Consider the following 21,848-nt stretch of genomic DNA (forward strand, 5'->3'; position numbering starts at 1 on the left):
GCATACATACCTGCCTGTTTGTCAAAAAAAGGTACAGTCTCATTGGTACATGTCAAATTTAAGAAGTTACATTGTCAGGTCTCGATTCCAAAAAATGAAAGGTATAAATCCCATATTTTATGAAAGATATTACTTTTTTGTTTGATTGTGTATGTAAGCTTTTCAATCGCTACGCAAGAGGAAAGCTCTTTAATCCAAACAACAAACACTTCTCCAATGTTTAGCAATAAGACGCTTCGCTTGTATTAAGCAAAGGTTAATCAACTTGCGTTCATGTGTTCTCAGGGCCAAATGCTTCTGGGATCAAACCAAGGATACAAATCTCTGGGCTTACAGGGATGTTTTTGTGGATGATGTTGGAGATTGTGTTGATAAAAGTCTTGTATTGTGGACTTACTTTTAATGAAAACAAACTTCCACATTTGGTTTAAAAGCTTTAAAGGGCAGATTTGATTGACAGTTTGGCTATCATGGGTTTAAGCAGCATGCCACTTGTAAGGGATGTCATCATGAGCTCTCCCATGCTGCATCAGCAAGGCCATCTGGATCATAATGAGCTATTAGTGCTACTGGACTCACTGTCATTACCATCTTGGCTGATATTCATCACACTTACCATGTAAGATGTTGTCATCTATCATCACCATCATATTGTTATCTTCCATCTTCTGTTTTGAGTGTTGAATAGGACTACTTTAGTGTGCATTATTCTTTCTTCCCATGTTCTTTTCTATTTCGTATCCCTATTTCAAAATCATTCTATTTTTTTCCCATGAACCAGTGTGATATCATTTCCAGCTGTTTCTCAGTGTGAAGTGCTTTTGTCTCATTTCTACTTCTTTCTTTATTCCTTCTAAATGTTCCTTCCTTCCTTCCCTCCTGTTTCCTTCCATATGAGCATAATATGTGGTCTCTGGTTGCTGTAAACATTTGTAGTTTCTGGGTTGAATGAGTCATGCCTCAACACAGCAGCACTCTAACCTCATCCGTAATACCGCCTGCAGCTTTATACAGACTGTAACATGCAGGCAATACAAGCTCAGTGTTGCATGTGTGTGTTTATGTGTAGCCGTGCACACTTCCCAAACATGTATTGTGTGTACAGTTTATTGCGAGTGAGAGAAAGAGCGAGAGAGAGAGAGAGAGAGAGGTTGGAAGAGGTGTTGTAGGCTCTTTTGAAAAAGATGCACGCCTCCAAGTGTAAGCCAGCGATTGGTGTAGGTGTTCATGTGTGAACACGAGGGTGAATGCAAAGATGCCTGCAAAGAGAGGAGGAGAGGAAGAGGATGGAAAGAGAGATAGGTTCTTGGCAGCGTTGCAGAGTTGGGCTGATTTATCTTCCCACATTGTGACTCACCATTTGTCAACCGTACAGTTTACATTTCAAAGCAGCTACTAAAAGACACAGAGAAAGAGGTAGAAAGAGAATGGGGGAGGGGGGTGGGGGGGATTGGATAGGAGAAAGAGAGAAGAGGGAGTGAGAGCAAAGCAGGGAGAAAAGACAGTTTGAATTTCAGAGTAGAAAGTAGGGCATAAACTTTTGTCTTGCTGTAGCCTGCTAAAAAACAAAGCCAAAAACAGCACTGTATAATTTCAATAAAAGTGATGACTCAGGGTTTTTGAGTTGCCGAGTTTTTGGTAGTTTGTGTCGAATGCAGAATGTGTTCAGTCTTTGGAAACTTTTAGGTTGAATTTAGTGAACGCTGGCTTGATGGCCATAGAGATGGGTCATCGTTAAGATTTTAACAGTACTACTACTCTTACCGATACTCCTTATCGATCCAGTACTTTAACGGTACTCTTAACGCTTCTTTTTTAAACAAATAGAACAGAACAGAATTAACATTGCTTTATTTTGTCATATATAATGTATATAAATTAACATTCGAGTAGCAACTGCAACAGTATTGTTTTGAACAAATCAATATTTTTTTATTTCTCTGGTACCGATAGCAGAGCCTAGGGATGCACCAATACCAGATCCGATATCGGGCCCATACTGACACAAATGGCTGGATCAGGTATCTGTGACAATGGGGCTGATCTATTCAATTATATGTTCATATACCATATACATTATATAATGGAATTTTAATTCCTGTTTACCTGAAGGGGAACCCGAGGGTGGGTGTTATGCTTTCGCGATGTCGGTGTTGGTCAGGACAGCTGTCAGCACTTTCACCGTTGTTTGCAACGTTGAGAGCCGTTGAGAGGCAATAGAAATGCTCTGAATCCTATCCTTGATTGGCTGTCAATGTCACATGATGCTCTTTTGGATGAAATGTGATGAAGAACATGTTCGCGCAGCATCCAAATCAGACTGTAGACCCTAGAGCAGAGTGTAAGGGCGATACAGATAGCGTAATATAACCTTGTTAGACATTGTTTGACTGTGTGCGTGTGGGAGGACCGCAGTGTTTGGGCGACTGCCTTAAGCAATCACCATCGTGTGAGCCAAGTAATAATGTGTCACTATTGGAAATGTGTACAGTAAATACCTGGCAATGATTACTCTCATGTTGTAATGCGGTTTGTAAACCTTTGTGTGCGTAAGACTGACTGAGGCTGCTTGATTATGGCAAAAATCATAATCACGATTATTTTTGTCAATACTGAGATCGAGATTATTTAACTCGACTACACACTGACGTTGGAAACATGAACATTTTGTAGCCTACATTTTAAAATTAAATGCATCAATCTGGTGCACTTTGAGAGCAAAACATTAAGAGTGTAGTTATATGAAGAACTTTGTGCTCTAGTAAACAACTTAATCATAAACACATTGGTTGTATAGATATTAGGGCTGTCAAACAAATGCCAGTGAAATTCCATGATTCTCGATACCCAATACGATACCATGGTAAAAACACAATTTCAAAACAGATTTATTCTTCACAATGTAGCATTATCAGGGAGAAAAGAGTGCCAGTCACATGTAGCCTATACCACAATTATCCACTTGTCTTCACATGTGCCTGATGACTCCTCCATTTCCCTCCACTCAGTGTCTCACATCTGACTCTTAAAGCACTTGATGAAAAGGACCACAGAACACTTAATGTCACCAAACAGAAATGCATTTTGGGTCATTTTCTCAGATGGCAGGTCAATGATTGCGGCTCTCGTGATATTTAAATCTAGCCCCCACTCTTACTGCTACATGATTGCCTCTCACAGCCGATTCATTTGCCTCACACTGGCAGCCTTATTAAGCAATTCAACATGTGATTGTGTCTTCTGGCATGATTAAATTGAGGACCACACAAAGGGAGTAGGTTGGCCACTAAGCTGAGAGATGAGAGCAGGTGTTGTGGTACAGACTTGATGATGACGGTTTATTAATAAGCCTTCTCCAGGTCAGTGAATATCCACAGGAAAAACCGCAATGAAGAATCTAAATTAATAATGCTTCTCTGCTCATAGACATTGGTCATGGTGCGACTAAACTGTACACAAACAACACCAGACAGTTGTGCGCACAATTCAGGGAAACAAAGACAGTTTATATACATGATTGCACAGATGACAACGACATCTGATTGGACAAGCTCAGTCATTGGTTTAGCTCTTCCACCAGGCGACAAGCATTACTAACAGCATGAGCTGCGCTGAGTGCCACAGACAGCTTTTCTGTTTCTGTTGTTTGGCCCTGGAGCAGCTCCACGGTTAGCAGTCCTGACAAGTGCAAAGACACTTCACATTCTGGGTGATACTCAGCACTGGAGCAAGACAGGAGTTTTGACACCTAAAGTGATTATCAATATGCACTGACATAGACTTCGCTCATCAGGGAGCCAATCATAGAAAGATTGAAACCCAGAGAGAACAAGCCATTCAGAGGCAATTGTGGTTATGAACATTTTCATAATGTCAGTCTGGGGTAGAAACACTAGAAGTCAAATTTTTTAAGGAAGACACTTCTCTGTGGGTGAGAAAAATAATCAGTAAATTTTGTGAACCAGGTTACATTTCTAATGTTCGTAAAAAAAACATTGGTGACTCAAATTTTTGGACAATTTGGAGATACAAGTTGAGTATCTCAACATTAAGGATGTCACAGTGAGGACATTTTCCCACCGGTTAATAAACGTGTTACAACACCGGTGTTACCGATCACATCGTACATTGTACAAGAAAAGGTGACGCTCAGTTTATGTGGCACGTTTACTTTTATTTTTACCGTCAAATGGCCTTGTGCCTGGCCTCTCTGGTCCAGCTTTCACTGTGGGGCCACAGGTTTCTACCTGCCGTCGCTGTGTCACGCACCCAAGCTGTGACCACTCATCCTTCGCACGGCAATTGCCTCATTAACGTTATGGTTCCCTTAAAGCATTGGGTTTACAGTTAAAGGAAACGCTGCCTGCTTTATGGGCCCAATGGATGCAGAAGATCGCCGGATGATCCGGGTACTTTATCACTCGGCAGTCGAGTCATTTTGGCTTAATTTGCCACCGAGCAACTCTCATAGCAATGAACTGGAACCCGCCTCCAACGCTATATCCAATTCTCTTTATACATGTCGCCTGTAGCTTCAGCATCACAGAGCTGCTAGCATGGCTGTAGACTTGTTTTGGTATTTTCAAGGACATACATTTACACGGATAGATTATATGTTGCCTGTCAACACTGAATATACCACAAGGCTCTAACACCAAGAGGTCAGGGTTCAATAAAAAAAAAAAAAACTGTCCTTGTCCTGTCCTTTTCTGTGAGAGCTGTCTCCTGCTCACTCTGTCAGCAGCCTCTCAGCACCTGGCAGAGCTCCTATTGAGTGATAAAAACAGGATATACGCAACTGTGGATGGATCACACACATCTTACAGGTTAAGCCTTAGCCTTGAGCAGAGTTGTTGGAAACACACACACACAAACACACACACACACAAATTATGGTATTCGGACTGAATTGCCATTTGGACACATTATTCAGTCTGACATGCCTTCTTATTAACCGTTTTCTGTAGGGGGAGGACGTTTTGTGCTAACCACTCATTAGTATTGGCAGCTCTGATGTTCATTTAATTTTTTTTTTCACTATTTATACAAAGATAATTTGCCGGTGAAAGAAATGATAATGCATAATCAGGTGACTCGACAGCTCAAAATAGAGTTCTGTTTTATTTCTTCACTTTTTTTACAAGGTAAATAGAACTAGTCATGTTCAGAAGAGGAGTGTATACTGTATCTATTAAGGCTGTCAATCCATTCAAATATTTAATCACGATTAATTGCATGATTTTCCATTGTTAATCACAATTAATCACAATATATATATATATATATATATATACTGTATATACAATATTTATTATTGGAAATCAATTAACAACACAAAACAATGACAAATATTGTTCAGAAACCCAGGTACACAAATACAGCTACTGCATTTAGCATAGAAAATATGCTGAAATCGTAATATGGCAAAAAAGCAGCCCAACAGACAACAGCTGTCAGTGTGTCAGTGTGCTGACTTGACTATGACTTGCCCAAAACTGCATGTGATTATCATAAAGTGGGCATGTCTGTAAAGAGGAGACTCGTGGGTACCCATAGAATCCATTTTCATTCACATATCTGGAGGTCAGAGGTCAAGGGACCCCTTTGAAAAGGGCTATGCAAGTTTTTTCTGGCCAAAATATAGTGCAAATTTGGAGCGTTATTTAGCCTCCTTCCCGACAAGCTAGTATGACATGGTTGGTACCATCAGCTTTAAAACTGAGCCCGCTACAACCTAAAAAAAGCAAGTTGCGTTAAAGAAATTAGTGGATAAAACGAATTTGCGTTGACGTGTTATTACCGTGTTGACAGACCTAATATCTATATAATCTCATCCGTATGTCTATTTATATAATTCAGTCCATTTGCCGGGTGTCTGACGAAACTATTATAATGTTGTTGTTGCAAATAAATGATAAAGTTTACAGCCTTGAAACAAATTGAGGCAAGAAGCCTGACTTCAGAACAGAATAAATTCCATATAAGATGTCCCAATTTGTCTGATAAACACATCTTGATAACATCACCAAATATAATCCCAACTTCAAAGCTTCCGATTGAAAAGCCATTTATGAGAAGTTCTGACTCATATGCATTGAAAGAACTGAACACATACAGTATATGTCACCCATGCACAATCTACATATGAAATACACAGCATGGCTCCTGTAATCTTATACGCACATATCACTCCCCCACACATTTGCATGCACACATCAACTAATCTTTTTCCCCGTGCATTTATGATTATATTCATATATTTACATGAAAAAAAAAAATGTAAGAAGCAAGAAACCCCTTAAATTGTGTTGTGAATAATTTGAAGCATTAAAGGCATGTACTAATTTTCTGCTTTTTCCAGCACTGAGGCAGAAAAGTGATTAGGAGACGTTTCCTAACATTAGGTTTTAAAACCTTGCTTAAGCTCTTTGTAATACCTCAGCACCTCACACAAGCTTCTGCCTAAATTGTACGCAAGCTTCTGTATATACAAGCAGTAATAACCAATTTTGTGTTGTTATTGTTTTAGCTCTACCGAACATCCCCGCTTCTCTCTTTCCCTCACCCGTTTTATTTTCTGTGCAGACAGACAATAGTGATCCATGTTTGCACACTTGAGCTTTCTATTTCTCTTCACCTTTCTCGCCGTCTTCCACAATATATCTCCCTTTTCCTATGTTTTTTCTATCAACCTTCTTTCCCCTTCCATTTTGTTTCCCCCGACCTCTACCGTTTCTCTCTTTCTCCTCGTTCCCCTTCATTTAACTATGTTTACGACAGCCCCTCATTGTCTTCCCCCCTCTTACTCCTTCTGTCACTGCTGTTTCTCTTCCTCCACACATTGTCTCTGTCTAGATGGGAGGCAGTGGGGCAGGCAAAGAGGCAGGCTGGGCTAAGGGTCATAATGATGGTGCTAGCTTCTATAAAAAGCCCGCAGGCAGCTGAATCGATATCTCCTGTTGTCAAATTGCACCTTACCCTGAGAGAGCGACTCAGGATCTTGCTTGGAGTTTCTGCAGGCTGCTGCGGCTGAGCTCTGCGTGCGAGTGTTTCTTGAATCTGTGTGATTGTGAGTGTGAATCTGGAGTGGGAGTGCGTGTACCCTGACAGGCTTGGCCACAGCAGGACCTTGTATTAACCGCTGTTGAGACCCAGTTCTTCTAGGGGAGAGGGGAAGAACATGAAAATAGATGAGGAATATAAGGAGTCTGTGTTTCAATCTTTCATTGCCAGATATAGAAACTTTCATTAAGTGTAACTTCAGGGAGAGACCTGTCCAACATAACAAACACACTCCAGCCCTGAGTAGGACGAAGTTGCAATCCTAGACCTAACTTCCTAGCAACACAAAAACAGAAACCGAAAGAAATATAACAAAAAAACTGCAGCTCTCCCCTGGCAAGTAGTTAAAGGTAGTTGTTACAGAAACAGGTAACAGTAACTTTAATTCGCAAAAAAGGGTCGCAAATTAAAATTCCACTTCCAGAAGCTTCAGTCATTCTTAGTTCAGTTATTTTAGGGACAAATTTACCCCAGGCTTATTTCGACTCTCTCTGTCTGTCTGGTCATTTTCTTTGACCTGTACGAGTCTCAATACTACCGACATGTTTCCAGCTTCAAGAGGACCAATTTTATTGCCTCAAAGCAGTTTATCTGCAGGTTAATTACTCACTGAGCTGCTCGTTAACATGCAGCCAAGGGTTTACAACCTAGGCGTGTGCGTGTGTGCGTGTGTGTGTGTGTGTGTAATTGCTTATACACGATAGTCATTCTTGGCAGTGGTTAGCAGTGGCCCATGCAATACCACACCACTGGCATTTGATGGGTATTCATTTTTCTTCCTTTTTACCATTTCAATGCTAAATACATCCAAAAATGTCACATATTCAGGCTGTGCCAAGTTGTTCTCATCAGAGTGAAATAATAATAATAATAGTAATAACAACACGGTTGAATGAAACTGAAACTAAAGTGATTTTGCTAAAAGATCATTGGTAGAGCCATGGCTGTAGCTTTAGCTTTATCCTCAGATGAATAGCTTCCCTTTCTCTCCCTTTCACTGCTCTTTTTCTGAAACGTCAGATGTCCGAGTCACCTACAGATCTGTTGCAGTGGACATTGTTTGTCTCATCGTGGCATATGACAAAAATGGCTCCAAAAAATGGAGAGCAGAGACAGCATTTTCCAGTAAACATTTCTTACATTATGCCCAGTTGCAAGACGTGAATACACAAATCTGCCTCGACGGGCAGAGGAGGCAGAGGAGCTGTCACGTTGTATATTCTGAGTATGATGTTGCCAGACTTTAATTTGCAATGCAGTGATTTACATAATAACAGAATAAACAGAAGCAATAATAGCTTGTTAAAGATGTTGATATGCTCAATATTATTACAGTAATAATTCTGCTTTGTCACATCATATTTCATAAAACTGGATTTTAAGAAATAAGAATATAGCTACACCACTTTTGCTAGACAAGTTGAAAAGGAGGTCATTACAGGATTATTGTCCCCCAGTAATGTGGTGTTTTTAGATGAGACAGGGAAAGAGGAAAGAGCGAGAGAGAGAGAGAGAGAGAGAGAGAGAGAGAGAGAGAGAGAGAGAGAGAGAGAATTAGTGGGAACACAGAGATTTAATTGTCTCAGTATTTTCTGTATTTTGTACATTTGTAAAGCTGTGTCGCAGCAGCCGGGTGTCATTTGCACATTAATGCTAATTGGCTTTGCAATGTGATTCACCAAGAGTTGAATTTTGGGGAAAATATTAAATATTAATGATTGTTGGCAATGGGAATTTTAAGGCAAATCAAATAACTATCACATGAGACAGAAAACAATTCAAAAGAACAGTTCAAAGATAATGAAAAGGATGATTAAAAAATGAAACTACTTCTAAAAATATTAGACAAGACAAGGAATTCAAGTTATGGTAGAGTTACAGTGAAATATTTAATAAATGAAAAAGGGTATTATCTAAAGGCACAGGAGAAATAACATTTAATTGACCATTTCTTTCTGTTTATATTTTATATATAATCACCAAACGGCCCATGAAAATGAGCTGAACCTTTATTTGATACAGATTGTGGCCGCTGTGTCCTTGGACTGGAAGAGGGGAGTAGACGGAGAGCAGATGTGCTTCAGCATTTTAATCACAATGATGTGAAACAGTCAAACGGCCAATTACATGCACATAATATTTAAATTATGAGAGTCTGAGCAAGACAGATGCCTTCTCTCTCTGCTCTCATCACATCAGAGGAGAGCAGTGAGGAGAGGCATCTGTGTGTGTGTTGAAAGACATATTCACAGGGTGAGCTTTACACTAGGCTTTCTGGTGTGATAGATTTATTTATTTCCCCAACAAATCACATGCAAACTGGTTATATGAGCAGTCTGGATTGTTAATTATTCACAAGTTGATTCAGTGAATCCTTTTTTTGAAAACAATTTAAATGATCCACCAGCAAAAACAAACAACTTTAAGCTGTCAGCCGTCCTCTCGCTGTTCGGCTGAGCAGTATCTTACAGTACACGTAGGGAAAAAATGCTTTTTCTCAGCAGTGAGTGCAGCTTGACACCATAGCAGTCAAAACAAAAGTAAAAGATGCTTCCATGCCACAGTAACCACTCTTTCCCATGGGTCAAAAAGAAACACTTGGGGGGTTACCCATATGTCAGTATGTGAGACTATAAACCTCCACTAAGTCCAGAGCTGACAGACAGAGGCTAACATTTGCTTGACACCCGGTATTATCTTTGGACAAGCTACGGTTTCTCATAAACAATCATACCCTGACACATCCACCCCCTCAGATGACCCTGAGCATAGACTTTCCAACCATATATGAGTAATCATATGTTTGTACAGTGTTGAAGTTATGGAAATAGCCCTATTAACTGGCACATACAGTCTGTGGGAGCAACTCTGTGGCAATTAAAGATAGCAGAGTATATGGTTATGGTTGTGGCTTTGTCCTGCACTTAAATACATTTGGGGGTGTTTACCCAAGGACAGGGGTTCATTCCCTTGTCAGTTTGGTGAGGATGCATGCCTTTTTTGCTTTGGACCTGTAAGCTTTAGGTTTTTGATATTATTTATTGTATGTAGCCAGCAAACGTATACCTTTTTTCTTCCAAAATCAGTGTGCATATAGTAAAGTTTTTTTTAACACGGGAACCCGCTAGAAATAGGCAATAGACTCCTTTCCCATTACCAGTAGACGAGTAGCCTTTCTGTTTTGTTTTTTCTGGTGTGTCATGCTCACAGTGAAAGTGAAAATGTTATATCTGTTACTTATTCAGTCTGTCTTCAAGCTCTAAACCAGAGTTGGTGATTGTTGGCACAGTGGAAAAGACTAACAAAGACGGTTTCGAGTTGATTTTTATGGCGGTTTTGGCTGGTGGCTTTGAAGAGCGCATATTCATTGTGTGTTTTGTACGTTAGTAAATTAAAATAATTGTCCAAATCCCTGTTGATTTAATGTCTTATATATTCACCTCGACGTGCGTCACATAGTATGGCACTGGAAAGGGGGCGAAAATTAGCGTGTCCACCCGAGCGTCATGTTTCACATCACTGAAATGAATGCCGATTGTAACTTCTCACACTAAGACAAAAGCCAGATGTTAGTGGGTGTTAGTGTTTTACTTGTCCAGTGGGAAAGGGGCTATAATTAACCCTGTTACATGGATCTTAGTTTAAACAATTCAGCTGGAAACACCACAGTCAGTCAGCTAGAAATGGAGTTTGGGTAATTACATAGTCGCAAGGTAAAAGTGAAAGACACAGCGCTTGGCTAGTTTTGTCTAAAATTAGGGATTTAGAGCTTGTTGGATGACTTCATGCATGCTGAGTGTGTGGGTAAACATTGGAACAACATCAAAAATTAGGACCATTTCACAAAGACTTATGATTCAGTGGTGGATCTGTCCGCCAACTCTGCAGCTAAGAAAACACAGTGCAAATGTACAGAGCTGTATACAGCATGTACCAACACAAACCAGCCAGCCAGCCACACAAACACACACATAGACACGCACACACACACACACACACACACACACACACACACACACACACACACACACACACACACACACACACACCTTGTTCTGTATCCACTCTGCTGTGAGATGTTTATACTCAAATCTAAATTGCCCAGCTGTGTCCCCACTGCTCCACCAGCATTATTAAACGCACACAAAACAGTTATTATACACCTCCCTTCACACACACACACACACATACACACACACACAAAGAGAGGGAGAGGAAAATAGAAACCATAATGGAAGCGGGACGAGAGTAATTGTGATTCATACGGGATGAAGGAGAGATTCGTGTGAGTGTGGATTGGTGAGATAGAGAGAGGATGAGTGGATAGCGGGTCAGTTAGATTGAGAAGGTCTCACATTGGGATCAGGTGAAGAGAAAAACACTGTGGTGTAATTTTGAGGAATTGCAATCGCAATTCAATTTAAATGTCAGCACTCTGAACGACAACCCAACCGAGAATATTAAAACCACTGCTTGAAGAACAACATGTTAGCATCTGTAACGCCATCCGGGGGTTTCTATAGTGTTATGAAGCCTGGATTTGGGTCGACGCTTCAATTTTGGAAAAGATGTTTTCGCTCTTCTCCTGACTGACTTCTGTAAGAGTTTGATTGACAGATAGTTCAAGTAGTTTTTGTAAGTGCCTGCCCTTTTCCAAACAGTTTCCAATGATGGCTTCTCAGATGATTCTGTGGAACAAACCATCTGGCAGGTCAGGTTACCCAACCACCACCACCACACACACCAAAATCAACAATATAGAGTGGGAAGATGCTTTTACTTGATTATTTATTACAGGTACATCAATCCTTCTTCTTGTAAAATTACAAGGAAGAAAAAGCAGTCATCACAGTCCAACAAAATAATGGAAGTTGGCTACAACAATCACAATCACTGAATTATTCAGTCAGTATAGCAGCTGCACTTACCAACACATCGCAATCCCCTGGTTTACTTGTGAGATGTTGTTTTGACAGTTATTTGTTTTTTTTTCAGCCATATTTTGTTCTTTTTATTGATGACAACTGGTGATGACATATTTATAGTGTGAGAGGTTGTGTTTTTCTTCTGTGATTGCAAAGTGGAGCTCTGATGTTTAGTTTGTAGAAAATGTGGAAACCTTTGATGGTGACTGTATTTTCAACAGAAAAATTGTTTGTCAGTCAGATAAAATTGTATTCAAACTTGAAAGATTGTTTGCAATATACTGCATTTTGGTTGCTTGTTGATCCAGATGGAGACTACGTCACTGGAGGAGATTTTACCGTTTACCCTTCACAGAAAACACATCATTACATGCTACTAACTGGAACACACACACACACACACACACACACACACACACACACACACACACACACACTGTGCACATGGGACATGTTAATCACATGCTCCATATGTTATTACACCAATCAAGGTGTTACAGGCTGTAAACACTTTGCTCGCCATCATATCACACCACATATCCATAAGGTGTTTGGATATAGAAAAACAAGATGTATTTATATACCCTCCCCTGACTCATCACTTACATTAGCATCATCTGGTAGGAACATATGGACATAGCTACTTGTAGTTGTGGTATTTGTACCATGTTCCAGTGTCCCTCCTCCATCCACTTTGTTTTTAAAATAAGACATATAAGTGGTGTGAAGGTGACAGAACATGATGGAAACACCAGGTGACTGCAGAGAAGTCTGTCACAGTCTGTGATTCAGCTGTCAGTGATGGAAAGGAAACCAGCCACTGCAGATTAGACTGGCTACATGGTTCAGAGCATTGTTGGTCATGTGTCTTTGGTAGTTGTGTATTCAAGATTAATACCGAATCAACACTGTCCCAAACTTAACATCTGTCTCTACTTGCCATTTCTATAATCGTCTTTCTAATGTGTCCAATGTGACCGACACGTCGTTGAATCATTTAATCTGATTCAGACAGCGCCACCGCAGTAATTGAATATTACATAAAGGAGGTGTTGAAGGGCTGTTTTTTTTATTCACTTAGTCATCGTTATCAACGTCATTAGATATATTTAGCTTTTACTTGACAGGGACTTGAGCAGAGCTGTGGGCTGGAACAGGTTTTCAGTTTTGTGTAGTAAAGTTTGTGAGAACTGAATGAGTTTATTATTATATAAAAAAAGGAAAGATTCATGTTTTCAAAGCTGGACATTAGGGATGTCACCGTGAGGAAATTTGTCCACCGGTTAATAAACTTGTAACAACATTGGTGTTACAGATTATACCGGATGTTTTACAAGAACAGATGACTCTCAATATGTGGAGCACTTATTTTGATCTTTAACGATGGATGGCGGTGTGTCTGGCCTCTCCGGTCAAGCTTTAACCGCGGGGCCGCAGGTTTTAACCTGGCACCGCTGCGCCGTGCACATTCTCTTGTCTGTCAGATCTCTCTCGTCCCCTGTGTCTGAAATCGGACTCCTGCTACTCTGCGGTTTGTTTTAGTTGACGGATACAGAACGGATATGATGTCAGGTTACTCAGACTACAACAATATAAGCGGTAACTTCCCTCTACCTCCGCATAGACTCAAATGAAGCAAATACATATATCGATTCTGGCATTTCAAAATCTAAAAAAATCGCGATACATGGGTGAATACATTTTTTCCCACCCCTATGTGAAAATGATGTTTTTGAAATGCTAAACGCCAATAAATTGAAGCTGAATATTTCGTTAGATTTTGGTACCAAGTAGCAAATAAATCAATAGATAAAATATATCTTTTTAAATTGTTTCAATACAGACATTTGTATAAATTATCCAGTAAGTGTGCTATTATGATTTTAGTTATACATGAGCAAATCTAATTTTGACAACCTCAGAGCAGACAAATCCTGGCGCACCCCCTGTGATCTTTGGCGCCCACTAAGGGGGGCCCGAACCACAGGTTGGGAACCACTGATGTAGGTGAGAGCCTTTTAAAAGTAGCTGACTGGCCTTTCCTCATTAATCCATGTTGGCTCAAATGTTTATATAAGTAATTAAGGCATGAACAATTTTAGACAAACAGAAACATGTGCCATTGTTTCTAGCAGCGGACTTACTGTATGTGTTTGTCTTCCCTGCTGAGATAAATGCGCTGTCTTGATTGGAGCCTATTGTGTTAACTAGCTCTAGATTCATGTGCTCGTTCAACCACAGCAGGGTAAGCTGGTGATAAGTTATCGTAAATTGGCCTTGTTTCAGCCCTTTCAGCGCTTTTAACTACGCAGGTGTCATTATCTTAAAGCAGCAAGTGCAAACAAACCCTCACGACATTATCACACCTTAATAAAGCAGATGTGTCCCTCATTTCCTTGATCACTCTTACAGGTATAAAGTGTTGTCAAGTGTGAACCTGTGAGAGGTTGGTGATTTACAAATGAGCCTTTTTCAAAGCAGCACTTTATGTGACTACGAATTTGGTGAAGTGCATCTTGAACCCACTTTAACACTGCTTTTTAATTTAATTACAGCTGATCATTGTAACTGTAACACTAAACAAAAATGAAACACACACACACAATGAATGATATGTGATTATATGCTACAGTACATAGACCGGAGCATTGAGCCAACTGTCTCAAATAACAAGAGCTGTTTGTTGGTAAAATGTTAATGTATGCTGTAACTGATTTCCCTGTTAATGAACCTATGAAGCAGAAAATAACATCAGATTTAGAAGTGATGAATCTCGCTGTGCGATGTGGAAACAAGGAGGATAAAAAGAGGATAAAGATGAGGAAAGCTGATGTAGTTGTTTCACAATGCTGGACATGACTGGTCTCGCTTCACATCACTACAAGGCTACATTCACACTGCAAGCCTTAGTGCTCAATTCAGATTTTTTTGTTTGGCTTCTGAACTCTGTGTTTTCGTGTTTCATTTATAAGTCGATGTGCAGTGGAAGCCAGTGAATTTGTGAGTTGATGAAAACAAGGATAAGGAGAAAGAGAACCATATTTTTTAATTAAGGCTTTTTGTGGAGCAATGGCTGCTTCTTCAATACGAAGGTGTGTGTGGATGTGGAGTCGGAGCAAGGAGTGTTGTGTTTGTGATGTGAACGGCTTCTCTGAAACAGATGTCATCTAAAATTTCAGAATGTCAAGGGCTACTTTCAACTAGATCTGTCAGCACCTCTCCACAAGACTCGAATCAAATCGATCTAGAGTGACGTAAAAGTCGTATGAATTCAGATATGATTGTTCAAACTGCGCTGAGGTCACACTGCAGACCTGTATCTGATTTAGGACCACGTATCAAAGTGGCCCAAATCAGAATTGAAAAGATCAGAATCCGTGTGATTTGTGTTGTTCACACCGTTATGAATGAATCCTTGAGAAGCTTTATGGATGTTAAAACCGAATTACTTTCAAGATGTTTTGAGGAAATAAGGCCATAGTTTGACTGCATCAGCTGACAACTGTGTGTGTTCATGACATGTATTGGCTGGTTTTCAATGCTGGAATGACCAACTACAACAGGCAGGTTGAACAATTTCTCATTTGGGCATTGTTTCCTGTCAGCTGGCAGCAGTACATTGTTCATCTCCTGTATGGATGTAGGCGACTTCACCTTCACATCAGCTTTGTGCTTTTTGACAGCGTCTTATGTGTTTTGATGCGGTCCTGAGTGTGATGTGAATTTGAATGGGATGTGTACAAAGACTCTGCTGTCAGGGAGAGAATGATCCAGACTGACAGAGAGATGATTTGAGTCTGTCGCCAACTATTCCCTTTCAAGTCAGCCCTTGAGTCACATACATATATACACACACACACACAAACACACACACACCAGGGCCTCTTCCTTGAGTGACTGGACTCAGAGACTCATTGCATTTTAATTGATTCCCCCCCAGGTTCTCTGGCCACAGTGCTGATCTCAGCCTACCAGAAGCAACCAGTGTGTTTCCTTCCCTGGAAATGTGAATAAGAATCAGGCCAGAGCAAGACAATACAACATACTATACAGTATATATTTTCAGAAGCAGATGAATAAAATGTTGTATACTTTATACACACGGCGTTTGGCTTGTTGCACCGGGATTTTTTGTTTTACTTCGGTGCAAGCTCTCCAACAATACAACCAACTGCTACGAGAAGTTTTATGTGACATTTAAACTTTAAATTTTTCACAGAGATGATCAGCAAAATACAAAATCATAGCGAGTAATATTTTTTTTAAATGAAAAATACTTGAGTCCAGATTTAACTCTGAAAGACAGAAAAATAAATTTATAACGCAGATTAACCTCCGAGTCTTGACTCCTTAGCTGTCATGAAATAAAGAAAATAGGTCTCACAAAATGTGAATTTCCTCGATTCATTGAATATACAGAGAATTTGGTTTAATGCTGAACCCAAATTCCTGCCACTCTGGCAAACTTTTTTTTTTGGCAGCCAAATTATCTGCTCCAATCTAACTGATTTGACAGTATGTACCACTTTACAGGCCAGTAAAGTGTTCAATCTTCTATGACTAGATTTTTTTATGATTATTTAGCATCTTTCAAATTATTTGGATTAGGGATGGGTCATGATTTTCTAATTTTTGAATAGTCATTAATAGAGCTGTCAAAGTTAATACAATAACGCGCCACTAATTTCTTTAACGCATTAATGCAATCGATCTTTTGGAGGATGTTGCGGACTCACTTTTAAAGCTAGACTGAAGATACTGGCATCATATGAAACTAGAAAACCTAAGGAATCCATTGGTACCAACCATGTCATACTAGCTTTTTGCAAAGAAAGTTAAATAGCACAGGTGTGTGTCCGTGGTGTGATGCCCCCACGTAGTTTCAGCTGGGAGACGGTGCATTGTAAACACACTTCAATTAAACTCAACAGAAACAAAATATAACTCACCATAACAGTCTTGGTTAGTCTCTACACCGTTCCATCAAAATAAACCCTTAATTCACCGAGTTAGATGTGGACATGTGCTGGCTGTTTTTTTAGGGGGGGTGTCAATACTGACACTTTCTAACACACTCATAAGCCACCTCTGACTTGTTTTTATTCAAGCCTTTTGTACTGGAAGTCACCCACTGTGTGGGTATTCAAAGGAGAAATACATATAGACTGGCTGACTAAGTGGACGGGCCTGTTGCTTGTGCTCAGTGTATTGCCAGAGGTCAGAAACTGATTTTTCTCTCAGTGTGGTGGCTCGACGTGGGCGCATGAGCACAAAAGGCCTCTCTCCTCCAAGTAAGCCGGAATATTTGGTGTTTGATTTTTTTTTTCCTTTTCTTTTTTTTTGTCTCCCCTCGCTGATGTAGTTCAGTCGATTTGGATGAGTGTGAGAAAAAAGAGACAGAGCGAGACGGAGAGACAGGACGGAAATCAATTGGAAGGATCCTATTTGACGTCCTTTTTCCAGCAGCAGTGGTACTCTGTGCACGTGTCTTTGTGTGCATAAACATTCAAACCACTACATAGTACAAACATGCACAAAACTTAACCAGGTGTCTTAGCCTGCACTCATTTGAAATGCCTTTACTGGAAATTGTGGTTTTCCAACAACCCAAAGTAAACATATTAATGAATCTCAAAATTAATAGAAACACCACTGGCTGCATCGTCAATAACAATATTTAGTGTATCACTATAGCACATATGATGCATACACACAAACACACACACACACTAGATAATAGTGATGCACAAGTCGACCCAGAACTCGCAGGTCTGGCAAGTTCGGCTGAGCTTACCAGAAAATATTGCAGCATTTCGAGTAAGTTATTGATAACTTACTGAAACATTGCGTGCAATAGTCCTAGCTATAAATATAACTGTGATTGTTATATTTTGCAGTACATTGTAAAAATAAAATCTTTAACTATATACAGTATTAGATCTCCATATATAAGTGTTGCATGCAGTGTATGTAGTAGGATTACTGGACATGTAATACAGAGCCAACCCCCAGTACACCCAGAACAGGTCTTCAGTGTAAACAAAAAGTGCAGCCATAAAAACTTCTACTTTTTATTCTTTCTTTTTTTTCTTACAAAAGTTGAGAATTATTTTGAAACAAGACTGAAAGTGAACTTTTGCCTAGGGTCATGAGCTGTCTTGAGTCTTTCCTCCCCAGTGCACCTGAGATCTGTAGTCTGGTTCAACAATTCACCATATCAGTCAGTCCATGGCTGCTGCTGCTGCTGTAGATATGATAAGTCAGTCTAGCAGGACTGTCTGGGTGTTTCTGCCCCGTTGGTTTCAGAGCACATTGTGAAACTGAAATGAGATGTGCTCACTCTGCATACTATCAGTCTGTTGGATTTTTGATTGAGTTCTCGAGCATATCTGCAAAATGTAAAACATTACTGAACACATACAGCTAGTGGTGTTTGTGTGCAAGCTTTATATGTATTCATTAATTAGTAAATATACTAGTAGTGCATATATTTAAAGGGGAACTATTGTGCTTTTGTGCTTTTCCCCTTTCCGTTAGTGTGTTATATCGTTTTTGTTCATGTAAAAGGTTTGCAAAACAGACCACGCCAAAGGGAGTTACTCTCCCCCACAGAAACACTGCTCCTGAACTGCCTGAAATGCCGTGATTGAAGTCTTGCCTTTTCTTCCGTAACGTGGTGATGTCACCAAGTAACACATTTACACAACGGCTAGTTTGGCACGCCCTAAAACAAGGCCGTTTCTAGGTGGTAACTCACAAAATGATGAAAATTTGATATGCAAAAATGTGTGAAAACTCGAGTTCTCGAGACTCGCTGCTTCCCCAACTTGCGGGTTCCTTTCTAGACACTACCTTCAAATAACGCTAGTTAAAGCGGAGTTGGAGCGGAGTCTGAAGAGTTTGGTTCATGTAAACATGTTCTAGTAGAAACCCAAAATACAAGTATTCACCTGAAAATAAGCATAATAGGTCTTTTTTAACTTATGATCTTTACAGATTTGAAACAAATCACCACCTTTGTTATCTCTGTCAGAGGATTTATAACTAGATATGCTGTCCACACTAACATAGATGGATCTGAAAACTAGGGCTGCCCCCTCTTAGTCGACCAATCGGTCATTTTGGTCATCTTAACTTATTTCCAAGAAATTTATGAGCACATCTCTGGAAAACACATCATTTAAAGTGCTGCTTTTGCGTGTTTCTTTGTGGAGGAACTCAGTTTTACAGATCTGACGATTAAATTAACTAATCTTTCTTTGTTTCTTTGGTTGACAATATTTATATGTGAAAATGTCTTGCTTCCGCACTGAAAATGCCAAACAACAGGAAAGCAACTAAATCTATTTTTCTTCCTCCTCTCTCAGCCCAGTTACTCTGCAGCAAGTTAAACCTTCGTTCTGTCCCCCTCCCACGCTCCATGATTACTCATATTGTGTTTCATTAAAACCGAACGCACATTTTGTTCTCACTTTTCTGCAGTGTCAGACAACTGAACTGAAATATTTGATTGTGGCTCATAAATGTTACACAATCTCCTTGCCCTGAGCTATTTGCAAGGTGTGGGTATATTGATGCCAAGCGAGGTGGACAGAAATCACTGGAGGGACAACGGTAGGGCAAAGTAGCCGCATCGTAAGTTTTGTATTGGAACACCGGTACATTTCATGTGCACACGCAATCATAAGACGGAGAATAAAAACTGTCTCGTACATGAAATGATGAGAAATTGAAGTAAAAGTTCTACGGGTAGAAGAAAGCTAAAGCCTGTCCGCCTGATAGTTGAAGACAAAAAGGGTAATAGCAATGTCGAGCAAAACTGCTTGAAAAACTAGAAAATAATAGTATTACTTATAATAACCATCATTTATTAATGGTTAATTAAACTTAGTTAATAGTTATTTTACTGTTAACAAGTAATGAAATGATAATTAATAATGTTTACTAATTATTAGTAATGCTATTGTTTGTAAAACATCTTTAAAAAATAAACAGATACATGGACCAGATATTTGTAACACTTTAATGGTTAATAATTAGTTTTTAAACCATCTATAAACATAATTTGGATGGCTATTATAAAGTTACAACTGATGATTAGAATACCTTGTTAAAAGATTAATAAATACTTTCTAAAGCTTCTACTAACATTATTTAGAAAGATAGTTAATACTTTGTCAATGGTTAATAATTGGTTTCTGGTCCATCTATCTATGTAATGCTTATAGATGTTTTACAAACTTTTTCTTGAAGGTTTACAAATAATTGTGTGATCATTAACAAATACTTAATATAGTATATTAAATAGTATAATGTGTGCAATGTAATGTAATTGCCATGGTCTCTTATTAGCTATGATACAATATATAATTTATAAATTAATAATTTTATATTAGACAATCTAATGATAAAATAACCAAAATTATAGCATTACTAATAATAAGTAAATATTAATAATTATGATTTCCTTGTTTGTTAACAGTAAAATAACTATAAATAAAGTTTAATCAGTTTACCATTTATAAATGATGGTTATTATAAAGTTTTACCGTATTTATTTTTTTTAAAATTTTTTAACAATAAAATGTATATACTTTTTAACTCTATAATGTGTTTTATAAGAATAACAAAGTTGGCAATGGCCAATTGTATAGAGTGACATTGATTTACCTGTTTTTAGTTCTTACTGACAGCCACAGCATCGTGACTAAAATGTCTAAATAAGGAGGTTTAGGTTTACACACAAAACGATGCTATTGCATTGCGAGACATACCAGGATCATTGTGACCATTGCAGGACCGATCATATGTGGTTCTGTGCTGCACCTCGAGCAATGTTGGCAACACTGTGAAATCTGAACAACATGTAGTGATTAAATAACTGCTCCTGTACCAGATCCAACTGGCTCTGTTTTCATGTTGTGTCATATCCCCCTCCTGCTGCTTTCCACCTGCTTTGGAGGATGTGTCTGGGGATTTTACTTCCTCTGGTAGCCATACCTGTTTTTCTAACCAAACGGCCACATTTAGTAAATACAGCAGTCGTAAGCATGGGAATAAATGTTAGAATGTGTTGTTTAGTACACTTTGGGAAATGACTTACTAAGGAGGTGGAAAAAACTGCACGAAAAAATCACTGCACTGCAATGCAACATATAAAATAACAAAATCAACCAATGTTTAAATTACCATCTATTCGATTTTGAGAATGAGCAGTATGATTAGTATTAATTTTGTTAGTATAAACTGTGTTTGGACAAACTTAAGCCCAGTTGGTCCATGTTTTCACCAATCATTAGAAGCAAAAAGTTTTATTTTTCATACTGACACGCCTTCTGAGGGCTTGAAGGCTATATTTTTTATAAAATGTTAAAAGTAGCCTCGGGGTGTATTCGTTGGATAGCACAACCAAGCCGGAGGTGGTACTGGGGGAAAATCTTGCACCGACAGTCTTGTCTGATGTTGTACTGTATGTACTGTACTGCTGTATTATTTGTTGGTCTTGTGCTCTGTTATTGACTTGTGAAGTACATCAAGAGCATATACTGCAGATGCACTTTACCTGCTTGCCCCTAGCAAACCTATTGGAGCCTCTCTGCTCTTGAGAGACCAGCTACTTTCATTTACAGATTTATAAATCTGCCCTGTCAAGAATATTGAATTAGTGTTGTTTATGTTTCTGCTAAGTTTAATGAGCCCGTTATGATTTTTACATTTGATCAATTTAGGTTTTTCAATATGTTTTTTGGTAACGAACAGGATTCGGACTAGTATTAGAATAGGATCTGGTTCGTAACTACCTGCTTTGCATGGCTGTTACCATTATTTGGCTTGTTTATACACTCAGCTGCCAGTTTATTA

General features: G+C 39.1%; 1 protein-coding gene across 1 annotated transcript in view; it reads left to right on the forward strand.

Moving 5' to 3' along the window:
- The window catches only part of LOC141782038 (syntaxin-binding protein 5-like), a 193,845-nt gene that overhangs the window by 43,637 nt on the left and 128,360 nt on the right, over positions 1–21,848 (forward strand). The window lies entirely within an intron of this gene.

Source organism: Sebastes fasciatus, chromosome 14 (genome assembly GCF_043250625.1).
Source record: "Sebastes fasciatus isolate fSebFas1 chromosome 14, fSebFas1.pri, whole genome shotgun sequence".
NCBI classification, from domain to species: Eukaryota; Metazoa; Chordata; class Actinopteri; order Perciformes; family Sebastidae; genus Sebastes; species Sebastes fasciatus.